Source organism: Propithecus coquereli, unplaced genomic scaffold, assembly GCF_000956105.1.
Source record: "Propithecus coquereli isolate 6110/MARCELLA unplaced genomic scaffold, Pcoq_1.0 Scaffold67, whole genome shotgun sequence".
In the NCBI taxonomy this organism is placed as follows: Eukaryota; Metazoa; Chordata; class Mammalia; order Primates; family Indriidae; genus Propithecus; species Propithecus coquereli.
Genome location: NW_012152729.1, coordinates 305,099 through 320,560, shown reverse-complemented (window position 1 = coordinate 320,560; position 15,462 = coordinate 305,099). Strand labels below are relative to the sequence as shown.

At 40.3% G+C, this 15,462-nt stretch overlaps 1 protein-coding gene across 1 annotated transcript in view; it reads left to right on the top strand.

Moving 5' to 3' along the window:
* Window positions 1-6,430: 6,430 nt before the first annotated feature.
* AP1G1 (adaptor-related protein complex 1, gamma 1 subunit) overlaps window positions 6,431-15,462 on the top strand; it is a 75,804-nt gene continuing 66,772 nt past the window's right edge. The window contains exon 1 of the mRNA XM_012660580.1: window positions 6,431-6,775. The gene's annotated coding sequence lies outside the window, so the exon portion shown is untranslated. The remainder of the gene's footprint in view (window positions 6,776-15,462) is intronic.

Sequence of the window (15,462 nt, the reverse complement as noted above, 5' to 3'; positions counted from 1 at the left end):
GAGGAGAGGAGTGTTTCCAGGAAATCACTGAAATCCTGTGTGCCTGGATTCAAATTTCCACTCTGCCACTTACTAGCTATGAGTCTCTTTTTACTCATCTGTAAAATGGGTACAATAATGAGGATTAACAGAAATAATATTTGTAAAGCTCTTGAGCACTTAGTAGGTGTTCAATAATATTAGTTTACTTTTCAGTTTCTATAATTTGCTATGTTCCAGTGGACTAAATATTAGCGATTTCGTGAGACTGGATAAAAGAGAGGCTGAGAAAACAAGATGGCCAAATTAATTTTTCTTTGGTTTCTTATGTAACTTAACTGGCTTTTGTTTGTTTTTCTTTTCAATAGGTCTTGTTTTTAAGAGCAGTTTTAGGCTAGGCTGACAGCAAAAAGCCAAATTAATTTTTAAATGCGATTATCGGTTATGCAGAATTTTTATTTCAGAATCCTATTTTATGTGTCCAGGAGAATCTACAGTCCCCTTATTGCATATGAGAAAGTGATACCTATAAATCAATGTCTCGCTATAAAAAATCAGTTTGGTCTTGAATGTTTCAGTCTAATATTTTCCACTTTAGCTGTGCACTTTGCAAGAACCTGTAGACCCAGCTACTCAGGAGGGTGAGCTGCGAGGATTGCTTGGAGTTCAAGTCCAACCTGGGCAACATCGCAAGACCCATCTCTAAAAAAAAAAAAATTTTCCACTTCTCATAAAAAACAAGTTTATTCAAAGAATATGGAATTAGAGGGAAGATTTTCAAGTCCAAGGCCAGAGACCTACTTTCATAACAAGCTGGCTGCCTCTCCTCAGAAGTTAGGCACCTCACACTGGCACCTGCTAGAATCCTAAGCCATCCTTCAGCATGTGTGAACGGCTCGGTGCAGAAGGAGTTTGGCATTCCCTGAGCTGGGCACCGGGGACTGGCTGCCCCAGTTACTGCGGATATCCCAACGCTTCTTGGACTTTCCAGGCTAATTTTAAGCACTTGTAGGGCTGATTTTAGAAGTCCAGTGCACTATCCATTGCACAATGGAGTGTAGGGCGATTTTAGAGGAAAAAAGATGAGGCTGTGTACTTACAGGAAAACAAAAACAATTTACTATAGATTCTTCTAGGCAAATGATGGTGCCCACATTTTTTGTTTTTGTTTTTTGAGACAAGGTTTCACTATGTTGCCCAGGTTGGTCTCAAACTCCTGGGCTCAAGGGATCCTCCTGAGTAGCTGGGACTACAGGTGTGCACCACCTCACCTGGCTCAAATGGTGCCCATATTAAAAACATAAAATTGCTTGAGTAGAAAACAGTGAGTCACAAGTCCTGCTTTGTTTCTGGATGGTGCATCCTCCTCTGGTGATCTCAGTTTTGTCTTCCCATTTCCTCAATTTGGGGATGGAGTTGATTGCAGTCTCAGACCTGGTGAGGTTTTCCCTCCAAAGGTGCGAACATAATATAGAACCATGTACAGGCCAAGAATAACTACTCTACGAAAAAGAAAAAATTGTGATATAAAGCATCTCAGGTGGCACATTGGGCTGCCTCTTTAAAAAATTTATAAAGCAAAGACGGGGGTTAGTAGAATGTCATATCCTCTGGACTTCGGTCTTCACTTTGAGGGACTACATAGTAGATTCCCTAAAGCCCCTAGTAGGAGATCAAAGAGTGTATGGAGTTTGCTGTTGGAATTTTAATTTTTACATCATTTCTAGCTTTTGTCATAACTGAAGGATTAATTCCCAAACCCTTATCTCAGTCCAGGATAAACTGTGATTAGGAACTGTGCTTAAAAGAATAGTGAAAAATGATTTTTGTGAAAACATTACACAAACAACGGCAAAGCGACTAATTTCTCTCTTTCAGGCTTATTTATAGATTCGAGTGACTCAAACGATAACAAAAGAAGCCAGTGGAGCCGCCTCTTTGACTCACGTCACTGTACTTCCTACAGGGCTGTGGCCTCTTCACTCTCCTTCTTGGCTGGAGTCTCTGGCTGGCGGAGGGGCAGGAAGAGTTCCTTGTGAAAGATGCTGACCGAATTTCTTCAGAGAGAGCTTTCCCCATCTGCTGCAAAGGTCATACGGGCTTCAGCTGCTGATACGAATCAAGTCATTTAAGAAACCCGCTGCATCCCTAAGCCCAAGACAGGGGGTCCCTGGTAGGCCCACAGATTCCAGCTGATATGCCATGTCTTCCAAAAAGTCCTCTTTCGGCCAGCGCGGTGGCTCACGCCTGTAATCCTAGCACTCTGGGAGGCCCAGGCGGGCGGATCGTTTGAGCTCAGGAGTTCGAGACCAGCCTGAGCAAGAGCAAGACCCCGTCTCTACTAAAAATAGAAATAAATTAATTGGACAACTAAAAATATATAGAAAAAATTAGCCGGGCATGGTGGCACATGCCTGTAGTCCCAGCTACTCGGGAGGCTGAGGCAGTAGGATCGCTTGAGCCCAGAAGTTTGAGGTTGTTGTGAGCTAGGCTGACGCCACGGCACTCTAGCCCGGGCAACACAGTGAAACTCTGTCTCAAAAAAAAAGCCAAAAAAAAACAGACCAAACAAAAAGCCCTCTCTCACTTCTCTGGCTCCCAGTGGCCTCTCATTTTTCTGCTTTTGCTTTTTTTGAGCTAGGATTTATCTACTGAATAATAATAACACTGGCTTTTTAATATTTATGGATTTTTAAAAAAAATCTAGTTCTCCTCAATGAGGTTATAACTATCTGGAGGGTAGGGGCAGTCCCTTTCTTTTTAGAGATGGGATATCGCTATGTTGCCCAGGCTGGACCTGAACTCCTGGGCTCCTGGGCTCAAATGATCCTCCTGCCTCAGCCTCCTGAGTAGCCGGGACTACAGGCATGTGCCAGCAGGCCTGGCTTGGGGTTGAGGGGAGTCAGTTTTGCAATGTCTGTTACAGATTCTGGTATACCCAGGATGGTGTCTCATAGTGGACAGAATTAGGGAGCACATTTATTGAATGATTGCTATATGGGCTGGAAGACAAATTCAGAGTTGGAAGGTTTAGATTTGAGTCCAGTCTCTGCTATATGAAAGTGTGACAAATCATTTAATCTTTCTGAGCCCCTGTTTCCTTATCTCTAAAATGAAGATGATAATATTTATCCTAAAGAGAGCTAATATTTATCGAACCCTTGCCATGTGTCAGTCACTGTTCTGAATGCTTTAAGTGTATCAGCTCATTGGCAGTGCTGCTATTAGCCCCATTTTACAGATGGGGACACTGAGGTTCAGATGTGTTCAGAGATGTTAAGTAACTTGCTTCAGGTCACCTAATAAAGGAAGAGCTAGGTTTTAAACTCAAGCAGTCTAGACCAGAAACCCACGCTCTTAAGTATTGTACTATAATGCTTGCATGGTTTAGAAGCTCATGGTGTGTAAGGAGCAAATGAATCAATGGATATGCAAATACTTTTGTAAATTGTAAGACACAATGCACTACTCTTACTTATAGTGGGCAGTCAATAAATGCTTTAGTTGAATTGTGAAGTGGCACAAAAAGTTTTTATACTTACATTCTTATGATGTTTTATATTTTTCAAAGTGCTTTCATGTATCTGATGCCTTCTAGATAACAAGTCACTTTAAAATCCACTTTGGAACAGTCAAGACATAAATAAATATCGGAAAGCTAAGTAAACAGGCCCAGAGATGCTAAACATCTTGCTCAGGGCACAAAGTGAGTTTAACCAAGCTGGAACTGGAATCTAAGGGTTTGACTCCTGGCCAATGCCTCTTCAGTATTGTTTCTTGTTGTTATTATTTATTAAATTGAAGCACGCAAGTTATCAATAATAAACAAAACCATTAAAATAATGATCTTTTCTCCTAGGCATTATCTCTTCCTAGAAGTAAGTTTAATCCTTTCAGGTTATTGCTGTTTTAAAAACAAAAATCCATTAAACTGCATTGTTAGGATTGTTCTGGGTGGGAACCCCAAAAATATCATAAAGCCTGCAAAACAAAAGCCACAGGAGTCTGGAGAGGCCAAGGTTATAAATCTAACTTCGACCACAGAAAGCTGCAGTCACACTGGCATTCCTATGTCCCCTGATAAAAAGGAAGCTACCCTCCTCCCCTATCTCTGCAGGTGTTACTCACTCACCCCAGAAAAACCCTCTATAAAACCCAAGGCTTTCCCCTCCCTCGGGGTGGATTTTTCACCTCCACCCATCTTCACCCAGATGCTCAAAATAAACAGCATTTTGCTGCACATGAGGCTTTGTGTGTCTCTCTCTTGGCTCCGGACCTAACATGCATTTTCTTATAAGGATTTCTTTTTTTCAAATAAAAGTACAGTATGCTTATTGCCAAACAAAACACAATGAAAGTAAAAATTCTCTATAATCCCACCGTTCAAAGATAACAGTTTTTAATGTTTTAATTTTGTCCTTCAACTTTTTTCTATGTATATATACAATTTTTACAAGTGCATTTTATGATGTTGTTTTATATAAGATTGTTTTTAGGCTGCCATACCATGATAATAAAGATAGAGTTAGTAATCTCATTTTATTGGCTACATAGTGTTTTTTTACTAATGTGCCATAATTTATTTATCTAGAATTAGAGATTATGTTTGAGAAGATGGGGAATAAGCCTTCCTAAACTTTAATCACTAGCCACAGAAACCAAAAATCCCAAGATAATGTGACTATGTTATATATTGGGGAAATTGATTTTAATTTTCAATTCCCTGGGGGAGGGGTTTGGTAATTATAAACAAAGAAACGTGAGAAAAAAAAATACTGGGGGGTTTTTACATTTTTTAATGTTGACATTTTCTCTTCAGTGCTCTGCCACTTGGCACGGTAGGAAAAAAGCTCTTTCCTTCTCTTCAAGATGATCCTTTCATTTTTCTTTTGTGGTTCACACACATTTAAATTTGACCTCTAAGCAATTTTTATGACGTTCCAAATGGAGTACTTTAGCTAACTCTGCTTTGCTTTGCAATCTGCAAACTTCTTACTTTTATGGAAACCCCAAACTGAGTTTGGCATGTGTTCCATTCATAGCTATACCTCAGAGAAATCTGCATTATGGCATGAAACCACTATTTACTAGCCACATGATCCCGGGCTGCACTGTATAGTCCTATGGTGGAGAGTCTGAATTCCATAAGCATTCTGCTCTCCGAAGCATTTGCTCTGGGTTGACTTCATCGTGTGTGTGTGTGTGTGTGTGTGTGTGTGTGTGTGTGTGTGTGTGTGTATGTATAGAGTGGATGGGCAGGGGTAGATGGTGGGTATTATTTTTTAATTTGCAAAATGACACCCTATAGCAGAACCCCAGTGGGGTAGGGGAGAGGACATGGGTCTTTTAGCAAGTCAGTTTTTCTGCGCCCGTCTCCTTATTTGTAAAACTAAGTTACTTATGCTTACCCGTTCCGACTCAGGAGGTTGTCCAGCGGGTCAAATTAGATTACACAAATGAAAGTGCTTTGTGAATAATGTGATAGCAATATTTAACAACAAAAATGATAATCGTCATCATTGCACCCTGGGCCTCCTTTCTTTTCAGCCGCTTGGCAAGCCCCAGTAGTTCAGGGACAAAACTGTACAGGTGGGCCTACCTAGTTCAATCTTTGTAAAGTGTTTTGAAATCCCTGCATGAAAGTGACCGTGTAAGAAAAAAGTGCAACGTCCTGTCTGTGACACTCAGGTCCTAAATTCAAGATTTGTGGTTAGTTTCATTCTCTTTGGCATCCAGCCTGGTGCTGTGTTTTATCGTGTTGTTGCTAATCTATTTGAAGGATTTTAGTCTAGGTAGGTCACCTTTCCTTTAAATGGACCAAGGTACCAGGGCCCTCTTTACATTGGCATGGAAAATATTTGTGTCAGATGTTTATCTAGCCAGGAACTGTCCGGTTAGACTTTCTTTGGCTCTGGCCGTTGGTTCATGGAGTCATAGACAGAAAGCCCATTCTGGAAGGCGTTTTGCTATCATCAGTCCGAATCTTCTCTTTTTGTATGTGAGGAAACTGAAGCCCTGGAGAGTTCAAGTGACTTGTCCAATAAACAAGCATTGGTACTGGGCTTGGAACCCATTCTTCTGAGTCCTCCTCCGTTTTCACAAAATATGTTGCAAAGATACCATAAAACCATAGAATCCCAGACTATTTGAAGCATGCTTCTTAAGTTAAAGAAAAAGTTAAAGTCTCAAAGGAGATAGAGAAAGAGTTTGGGATTCTCCTGGGTCAAGACCTTTCAGCCTGACTGGGTTCTCCGCCCCGACCTGCCTCGCCTTTCCCACTTCCTTGGCTACCTTACCTAGTCCCGCCCCCTTCAGGTGGCCCCACCGCTCCCTGGTAATCCAGCCCCCCGCCCTACAAGCGGAACCAATGTCCGTCCGCTCCAGGGTCGGCCGGATCTTTCTAGCTCAGACTCATCGCAGCGGTGACTCGGCAGCAGCGTCTCGCGTCATCAGTGACAGCCCCGACTCTTGCTACGCTTTGCGTCGCTCTGCCAGGAGCAGTCGCTTCCTCCTTGGCAAATAGTCCTCGGCAGGGTCCGAGTTCTTGGATAATCCGAGAGGGGAGGCTCGAGAAGTTGCAGTGTGGCAACGCGGAATCAACCAGGAGGTGAAGATAGGGACCGAAGTTTCTGCAATAGTGTGTGAAGTTAGTTAAAAACTCCCCGCTTCCTAGAGATCCCTCCGCCTGCAGTAGCGGTGGTGAGGCCGAGGGAGCCGCCATTTTGGATGTTCGGTTCCTGCTGCCACTGCTGCCGCCGCCCCCGGAGCTGCTGGTTTCATTCGAGGTTTCGGGCCGGTGAGTGTCACTCGTGGCACTGGGAGCATATTGCTTCTTTTGCCCCGCCGCTGCCGCCGGCGCTCGGCCGGAAGCTTCCTGTCAGTCCCAGGGGTCTGGTCTCAGGCTGCGGGGGGTGAGAAGAGAGGACTGAGAGGCTGGGCCAGGAGGGGCCCAGAGCCCCAGGGGCTGCTCCGACTTCTTGAGGGCAGACCCCGAGGCCTCGGACCGGGAGGTTCCGCGCACAGCGGCGTTCCGTGCGGTGGCGTTGCCCGGCTGGTGCGGGCCTCCTTGAACCCATTGACTTTCTCAGGCTGTGATCCTCCTTTGAGAGCTCATTCAGGGAGCCTGGGATTTAGCGGGGCGGGCCCCACCCCCGCGTGTCTTCTGTGAGCCACGTATCAGCGTTCTTCTATCTTGTGCCCAGGTCAAGTCTCTCAGAGAACTCTCAGTATTTCCAAATGCCCAGTTAATCGCTGCCTGCCCCTGCAATGCCGTCCTCTCAGAACCGGACATCGGCCTCGCCTCCCTCTAACCTTCCGATCAACTTCTTTACCAATTTTCCATGTTCTTTTTTTTTTTTTTAACTTACCTGCGAGTACACTGTTTACCCTTCCCAAACTCCTGGTTCTGCGGACATCAGTTTCTAATAATTCTCCTGGATCTTCCTGATTGCCTGAAGGAGTCGGGACGGTTGGTTGTGTTTCCGTGTTAGGGCTTGGTGTAGGAGATCCGTCGAACCATTCGCTCAGAGTGTACTTCAGCGGTAAATGTTTATAAAGCAGATTAAATGACTTTTAGGGGGCGGGGGCTGTCAAATGTTTTCTCATTTGTGGATTCCTTCCCTGTGCTGTACATTTAGCTTTTTGGTGCTTATTGTCACTGGTGTATTTTTCTTGGTATTATACATCCCTGATCATGGGAATCTGTCTGTGGAGAACATTAATTTGACGTAGGTAGAAAGGAGAGTTTGGCTGCTATAGTGATTAGTTAACAGAAGAGAGGAATGGTTTCTTAGTGATCTTAACTTTCAGGTGTTTGTACAGTAGTGATCTGCGCTGACTGATTCTAAAAAATACGTGTATTGACTTCATGTATTGGATTTTTCTGGGGATAGTTGGATTTTAAGTATTCACTTCCACTGTTCCCCATAATATTTGTTGGACTGTATACGCCTTAACTTTCAGTTTGAAAAATGTGGACCTTCGAGGTACCTGTAATCTCCCCGCTTTTGTTCTACTCTTAAAGTATGCTTGCAATCTAGTGCGCTTGAATAAAAAGCATTTCACAATCATGCACTGGTTGTCTCCTACATTTCAAGTTGGGTGAGTGTGATTGAATCACCCCTATTCATCTCAGCCTGGGTTTTTACATCTGCAAAAGAGAAATAACTTTTTTGAAATCACAGTATAGTGACTGCTGAAAATTAATTATTTGAACTGAGTCAAATCTTTTAATACTGCTAAGCCACATATAGATGCATTATTCTTATCTGGCTATTGAAATGAGACTGTAGGTAAATTTCTGTACAGGTCACATGGGGTCTCAGGAGAAGACTGAATATTTTCAGTGTAAACACTCAGTGTTCTTGTTATTTGTTTTAAGGACATTTTTCAAAAATATATTAGTTATTATTAGATATTATTTCGTTGAGTGTGTATTACTCTGAAGCTATGGAATTTTCTCTTTTGGTTTAAGGGAACTGTCAAACACTGGACACCTATCGAATGCTCTCTGATTTACTAAGTAGCCCCTTGCAGTTTCTACTGAAATGTTCCATTTTTGAGTTACATTTTTCAAATAAGGTATTGGAAGAGCTATCAGATAGGTGTTACTCAATGCAGTTCATTTCATATTATGATGTGCTGATATTTAAACGTCATTCATTCTTAAGTTGTTTGCATTCACTTGTGGAAAGTGTCTTTTTGCTTTAACAAATTACCGGCAAAGTACTGTTTAATGGATTGATCAGCACACATATAAATGTGTACTTTCTCTAAGGTTGTTGAGCATTACACTTGAATTAATTAACATTAGTGTTCAGGAAACCTCCATTCATTTCTTTTCTTTTTTTTTTTTTGAGACAGAGTCTCGCTCTGTTGCCGGGGCTAGAGTACAGTGGCATTAGCCTAGCTCACAGCAACCTCAAACTCCTGAGCTCAAGCGAGCCTCCTGCCTCAGCGTCCCATGTAGCTGGGACTACAGGTGCAGGCCACCACACCCAGCTAATTTTTCTATTTTTAGTAGAGACTGGGACTCACTCTTGCTCAGGCTGGTGTTGAACTCCTGAGCTCAAGCAATCCTCCTGCCTCAGCCTCCCAGAGTGCTAGGATTACAGGCGTGAGCCACCGCACCAAGCCTCCATTCATCTTCTTTTGGGAGCATTTGCTTGTTCTTTGATCTAGTCTGTCACTGACATTTCTAGATTTGAGGGCAAATTTTAGAGTGAAACTATAAAATACAGAAATTGCCAGAAATGCCTTGGTGGTATTTCACCCCAGTATTTATTTTAAAAAGTTTTAAAAATCAGTGGTATGCAAACAAAAACAGAAACCTGTGTTTTTTATGATTTATAAAAACTAAATCATGCAAACATCAAAAGTTGAATATTTTCCAAAGATTATTTTTAATTAAAAATGAGTTGGAAATGTACATACCAGAACAGATTTTCACAATGCTTAATCCCCTTATTTGCATTTGATGAGGATTTTTAAATTTTGTGTGTGCAGCAGGACTTAATTGATATCAAAACTTTAAAACTCTTATTTAGGTTTAGTTTCAGAAAATCTAAAATTATTACCTTTCTTTAAATAGCAGCAACTTGTTTAGCTGTTGCAATTTATTTATTTGTTTTTTGAGACAGAGTCTCTGTTGCTGGGGCTAGAGTGCAGTGACGTCATCATAGCTCACTGCAGCCTCAAACTCCTGGGCTTCTCTTACCTCAGCTTCCTGAGTAGCTGGGACTACATGCCCGTGTTACCATGCCTGGCTAATTTTTCTATTTTTTGTAGAAATGGTGTTTCGCTGTGTTCCCCAGGCTGGTCTCAAACTTCTGGGTTTAAGTGATCTTCCCGCCTCAGCCTCCCAAAGTGCTAGGATTACAATTGTGAGCCACCTGCCTGGCTAGGTGCTTGTAATTTAGTCTTTCCTTGCTTTATGAATTGTTTTTAGTTACTGATTTTGGCTTTCTTTCATCTGTTACTTTTATTCACTTTCTAATGCAGGGTAATATTTTTAAAGTAGCAAGTGATTTTAAAATTAAGAGAACATATGTATTTATATAATCTCTTGTATTTCTTGGCTTATAGATTTTAAAAATCGTATCTCTGTCAAAACATATTAGGATTTTTCTAGTTGCCTTTTTGTGTAGAAAATTCTATTTCAGTGAAGTCAGGAAAGAGAAAAGGGGAAAGAGGTGTCATTTCTACCTTGAAAATACATGTAAGTTTTTTTTCTTCACTGAAAGAGTAACACAAAGCACTTAATTCTGCGTTCTGGTTGCTAGAAGAAACCTGTCAAAGTTTGAAGTGTCCCGAGTGAGGGGGGGAACCCCACACTTGGAAAACTTGTTGAGTCAGCATTAGCTGACACTTTAGTATACGAAGGCAAGGTTTAGGATAAAATGATTGAAATAAGAAATGCTTTTTTCACTAGGTACTTGGAAGTTTAATTTTTTTAAAACCTACTCAATTGGAGAAATAAAATTAATAAGTTATAAATGTTGTTAGTGAAAAATTAAGGTTTAGAAGGAAAAAATTTTATAAAAACTGAGGAAGCCAGGCGTGGTGGCTCACACCTGTAATCCTAGCACTCTGGGAGGCCGAGGCAGGAGAATAGCTCGAGGTCTGGAGTTCGAGACCAGCCTGAGCAAGATCGAGACCCCGTCTCTACTAAAAACAGGAAGAAATTAGCTGGACAACTAAAAATATATAGAAAAAATTAGCCAGGCATGGTGGCGCATGCCTGTAGTCCCAGCTACTCGGGAGGCTGAGGCAGGAGGATCGCTTAAGCCCAGGTATTTGAGGTTGCTGTGAGCTAGGCTGACACCACCCACTCTAGCCTGAGCAACAGAGTGAGACTCTGTCTCAAAAAAAAAAAAACAACAACAAAAGCTGAGGAAAATACATGTGACCTTTGTACTTTATGAATAATAAAAGACATCTTAAACGCAAGTGGTTTTTCTCCCCCTTTCTCTGTGAGAAGGAGGAGAAAGAGTACAATAGTCACAGTGTAACCTGATAGGCAGTTGCTTTGCAAACTCAAGCTTGTGTGTTATACTGAGCATCCTAGACTTTTCAGTTTGTCTGGTTTTGAGGTTAATGTTATAGATTCCTGGGAGTAGCAAATATGAGAAAAACGTGGTCTTAGATATTTGGGACTGTGAAATAACTTTTTGCACTCCCCTTTTTATAATCCTTTGTGTTAAAATTAAGACTGTCGTAGAATAGATGATGTACACTACAGGTTGAGAATCTTTAATCTGAAATCCCAAATGCTTCAAAATCTGAAACTTTTTGAGCACCGACATGGAGCATTTTAGGTTTTGGATTTTCAGATTGGGGATGCCCGTCTAGTATAATGCAGATATTCCAAAATCTGAAAAACTCTGAAATCCGAAACACTCGTGATCCCAAGCATTTCAGATAAGGGATACTCAAATTGTATTTGGTTGTAAGAGATAACTTTTGTAAATGGTAATACAGTTGTGCAACTCAAAGTAAAAGGAGTTCCATTATTGGTTTCACAGCTCAAGTTAGTGAACCTAAACCTCACTATTGAGAAATTGTTCACTTTTAAGCTGAAGAAAAGGAAAGATTTTTAAAAATTTTCTTTTGTTAAAAAAATCCGCATAAAAAATTGATTCCTTTCCATTTTTTTTAAAAATTTGAAATCGTTATACTTTTAAAACATGATGAAAATATTGATTTGAGATGACTGGTTGGGAAAACTAGCTGAAAATAATTAGGCACACTGTATAAAATTAATTGAATCTTTGTAGATATTAGGTTTTTGGTATTGTTACTGAAGGAGAAAACCTTCATTGTAAGAAAAAATACTATTGTGGTAGTACTCAATATATTTGATGTTTTAAAATGTGTATTTTTTCTCCACCAGTGAGAGCATGGGCTCTGTATTTTCTTTAGAAACTTTTCATGATGAAAGCTTAATAAATGGTGTTGATTATTAAAGAAAGTAGAATGAGGAAGTAGCTTACACCTTGAATTTCCTAGCATTTGATTGTATGTATCATTTTTGTTTACACACACACTGAACTTTCTGCTGTTCCTTGAATACCTCATACCCGTTCATTCGTATTGTACATGTTCTGCCTATATCTGGAAAGCTTTTCTTTCTCTGTTCTACCTAGTGAACCCATTCTTCCTTCTTCTCTACCCGCAGGCATATTCTCTACCCACAGGCATAGGGGTGTAGCACATTTCAGTACTTGTTGAATAGTCTCTTTTTCCTTCAGCTTCTGAGAACTGTCTAATTTATGGTATCCCTAGCACACAGCACTGTGCCTGGCACTTAGTACTTACTGGGTAGAGTAGATGAAAGATAGTAATTTGGAAAAATTGTTCAGGTATTCTGACATACAGTAATTAGTCAATGCTAGAGCCAAAAGCAGTCAGGGTCCTGATTGAGTTATGGGATTCTACTGCAAGTCATTTACTTGTGGCTGGTAGCGTTGATGTCAATGAAGTTTATTTTCAGGTTTAGAAAACATGTAAAATCTTGTCTTCTATCTCTGAAAGTATTAGAGTGTTTAAATATTTAATTCCAAAATAGACATTAACCTTTTCTCTTTGTGATTTACTCAGCAAAAGCTTCAAGTGACAGCAAAGAAATCTGCTTTTCCCACCATCTTTTCTTTCTTTAGAATATCTATTATGTAATTCATTATGCTTAAGGAACTAAGAGTAAGTTGGGAACTTCAGTCTTTTTCCCAACAATGGAAATATGTTGATAGTTCAATGATTTGTTACTGACTTCCCCCATTTTGTGTGTGTGTATGTTTTAAGATACACGATCTCACTATGTTTCCCAGACTGGAATTCAGTGGCTGTTCACAGTCATGATCATAGCACATTACAGCCTTGAACTCATGGGCTCAAGCGCTCTTTCTGCCTCAGCCTCCCAAATAGCTGAGACTGTAGGTACACACCACTACACCTGGGTTTGTGTTTGAATGATATACTTTTATCCTTGTGAGATTTTTTTTGTAATTGTCCATTGTAATAAGTGAAAAAATGGAAAGATATTCTCTTAAGAAAGCTGCTAATTTCCACAACCCTTTCCATTGTTACTCCCCAACCATTTTACCAGATTGTGGGTATCTTCAATATTTCTCTCCATACTTAGGACTTTATATATTAACATAAATGTGCATGTATAGGAAATCTTTGCCTTTACAAAAGAGAGATTATATTGTTTATATTACTCTATGAAAAGCTTTTTTAAACATGGTCAGTAAATATAATTCTGTCTTGTTCTTTCTTTTTTTTTTAAGACAGGGTCACGCTCTCTTGCCCAGGCTACGGTGCAGTGTCCTCATCATAGCTCATTGCAACCTCAAACTACTGGGCTCAAGTGATCCTCCTGTCCCAGCCTCCTGAGTAGCTGGGACTACAGGCGTGCACCACCACACCTGGCTAATTTTTCTATTTTTTGTGGAGACCAGGTCTGGCTCTTGCTCTGGCTGGTCTCGAATTCATGGCCTCAAACAGTCTTCCCACCTCAGCCTCCCAAAAAGTGCTAGGATTACAGGTGTGAGCCACCATGCCCTGCCTATCTTGTTACATTGTATCTTTTTTTTTTTTTGAGATAGGGTCTCATTCTGTCACTCAGGGTGGGATGTGGTGGCTTGATCGTAACTCTTTGTAACCTGGAACTCCTAGGCTCAAGTGATCCTCCCACCGCAGCCATCTGAGTAGCTGGGACTATAGCCATATACCACCGTGCCCAGCTAATTTTTAAATTTTTGTAGAGACCCACTACGGGGTCTCACTGTTTCCCAGGCTGGTCTGAAACTCCTGGCCTCAAGTGATCCTCCTGCCTTGCACTCCTAAAGTGCTGGGATTACAGGGGCAGGCCACCCCACCTGGCTTTAAGGGTTTTTTTTTTTTTTCCCCTGTTTTTTTTTTTTTTTTTTGGCAATATCTTTGTCAAAAGGTGGTGGGTTTATTTTTATTTTTATTTATTTTTACTTTTTTTGAGACAGAGTCTACTAGCTCTGTCACCCAGACTAGAGTGCTTTGGCGTCAGCCTAGCTCACAGCAGTCTCAAACTTCTGGGCTCAAACGGTCCTCCTGCCTCAGCCTCCAGAGTAACTGGAACTACAGGCACACGCCACCATGCCCGACTAATTTTTTCTATTTTTAGAAGAGACAGGGGTCTTGCTCTTGCTCAGGCTGGCCTCCTGACCTCAAGCACTCATACCTCAGCCTCCCAGAGTGCTAGGATTACAGGCATGAGCCACCCAGCCTGGCCTTAAGGTGTACATTGAGAGAGCAATTTTTAAATAGCTATTGTGTCTTGTAGCATGAATGTACCATAATTTATTCAGCTATTTTCTTGTAGACATTTAGATCGTGTCTAGATTTTTGCCACTGTAAACAGTGCTACAATAAATATCCACGTACATGTCACCTTATTTGCTGATGCTTTTATTTCTACAGACTAGAGTCTCCAAACTGGGATTTCTGTGTTAACAGAGAAATGTGTTTTAAATGTTATTACAGATTACTCTCTAAATTGGTTGTCATAATTTTCACTCCTACTAGCAGTATCCATATCATTAAACCACTGGATGTAAATACTTAATTTTTACTAGTCTGCTAGATGATAAATGGTGTCTCAGTTTTGTCTTAATTTTAGTTTTCCTGTTGCTGGGGTTAGACTTACTTGATATACTTAATTACCATTTGGATTTCCTTTTCATTTCTCTCGTTTTTCTCCTTTTCTTATCTTGTAGGAACACCTTATGGAATATTAATTCTTTGTCATATAGCACATGTATTTTGCTTGTCTTTCATTTTTCTCTTAACCTTATTTGTGTCACAGACATTTTTAAGTAGTCATAAATGTCCCTCTTTTCTTCTATGGCTTCTGAAACTGTCTTACTTAGACAAGTTCCTTCTATACTAAGAATATGCAAATGTTCTCCTAAATATTCTTTTTAATATTGTGGTTTAAAAAAATTAAGCATTAATGTAGTTACTCATCTGGAGTTAACATTTGAATGGTATGTGAGGTTGGGGGGGGTAGTATGTGATTTTCCTTTGTATAGAGAGCCAGCTGTTCCAGGACCAAGCAAACCATTCTTTCCTCAATGAATTAAAAGGCACCTTGTTATATGTTAAGTTCCCATATTTGCTTTATTTTTTACATGTTCTGTTTTTCTCTTCCTTTACCATTTTTTTACTGTTTTGGGTAACTTAGCTAGAAAGTTACTTTCTATGAAGAAAAGTTTCTATCACTATAGTTTTTCATTTTTTTTTTTTTACTACTCTTAAGTATGTATTCTATTATCTATATGGATTGAAAATGATTTTGAGTTCAGAAAAAACTCAAAAAAAGCCCACTGCTTGGAATTACATTGTATTCATATATTAATTTTGGAGGCCTGACATTTGTTAATGATAATTTTTTGTTGTTATGGTGTGTCTCCATTTGTTCAAGTTAATTTTAGGTTTTTCAATAGATGT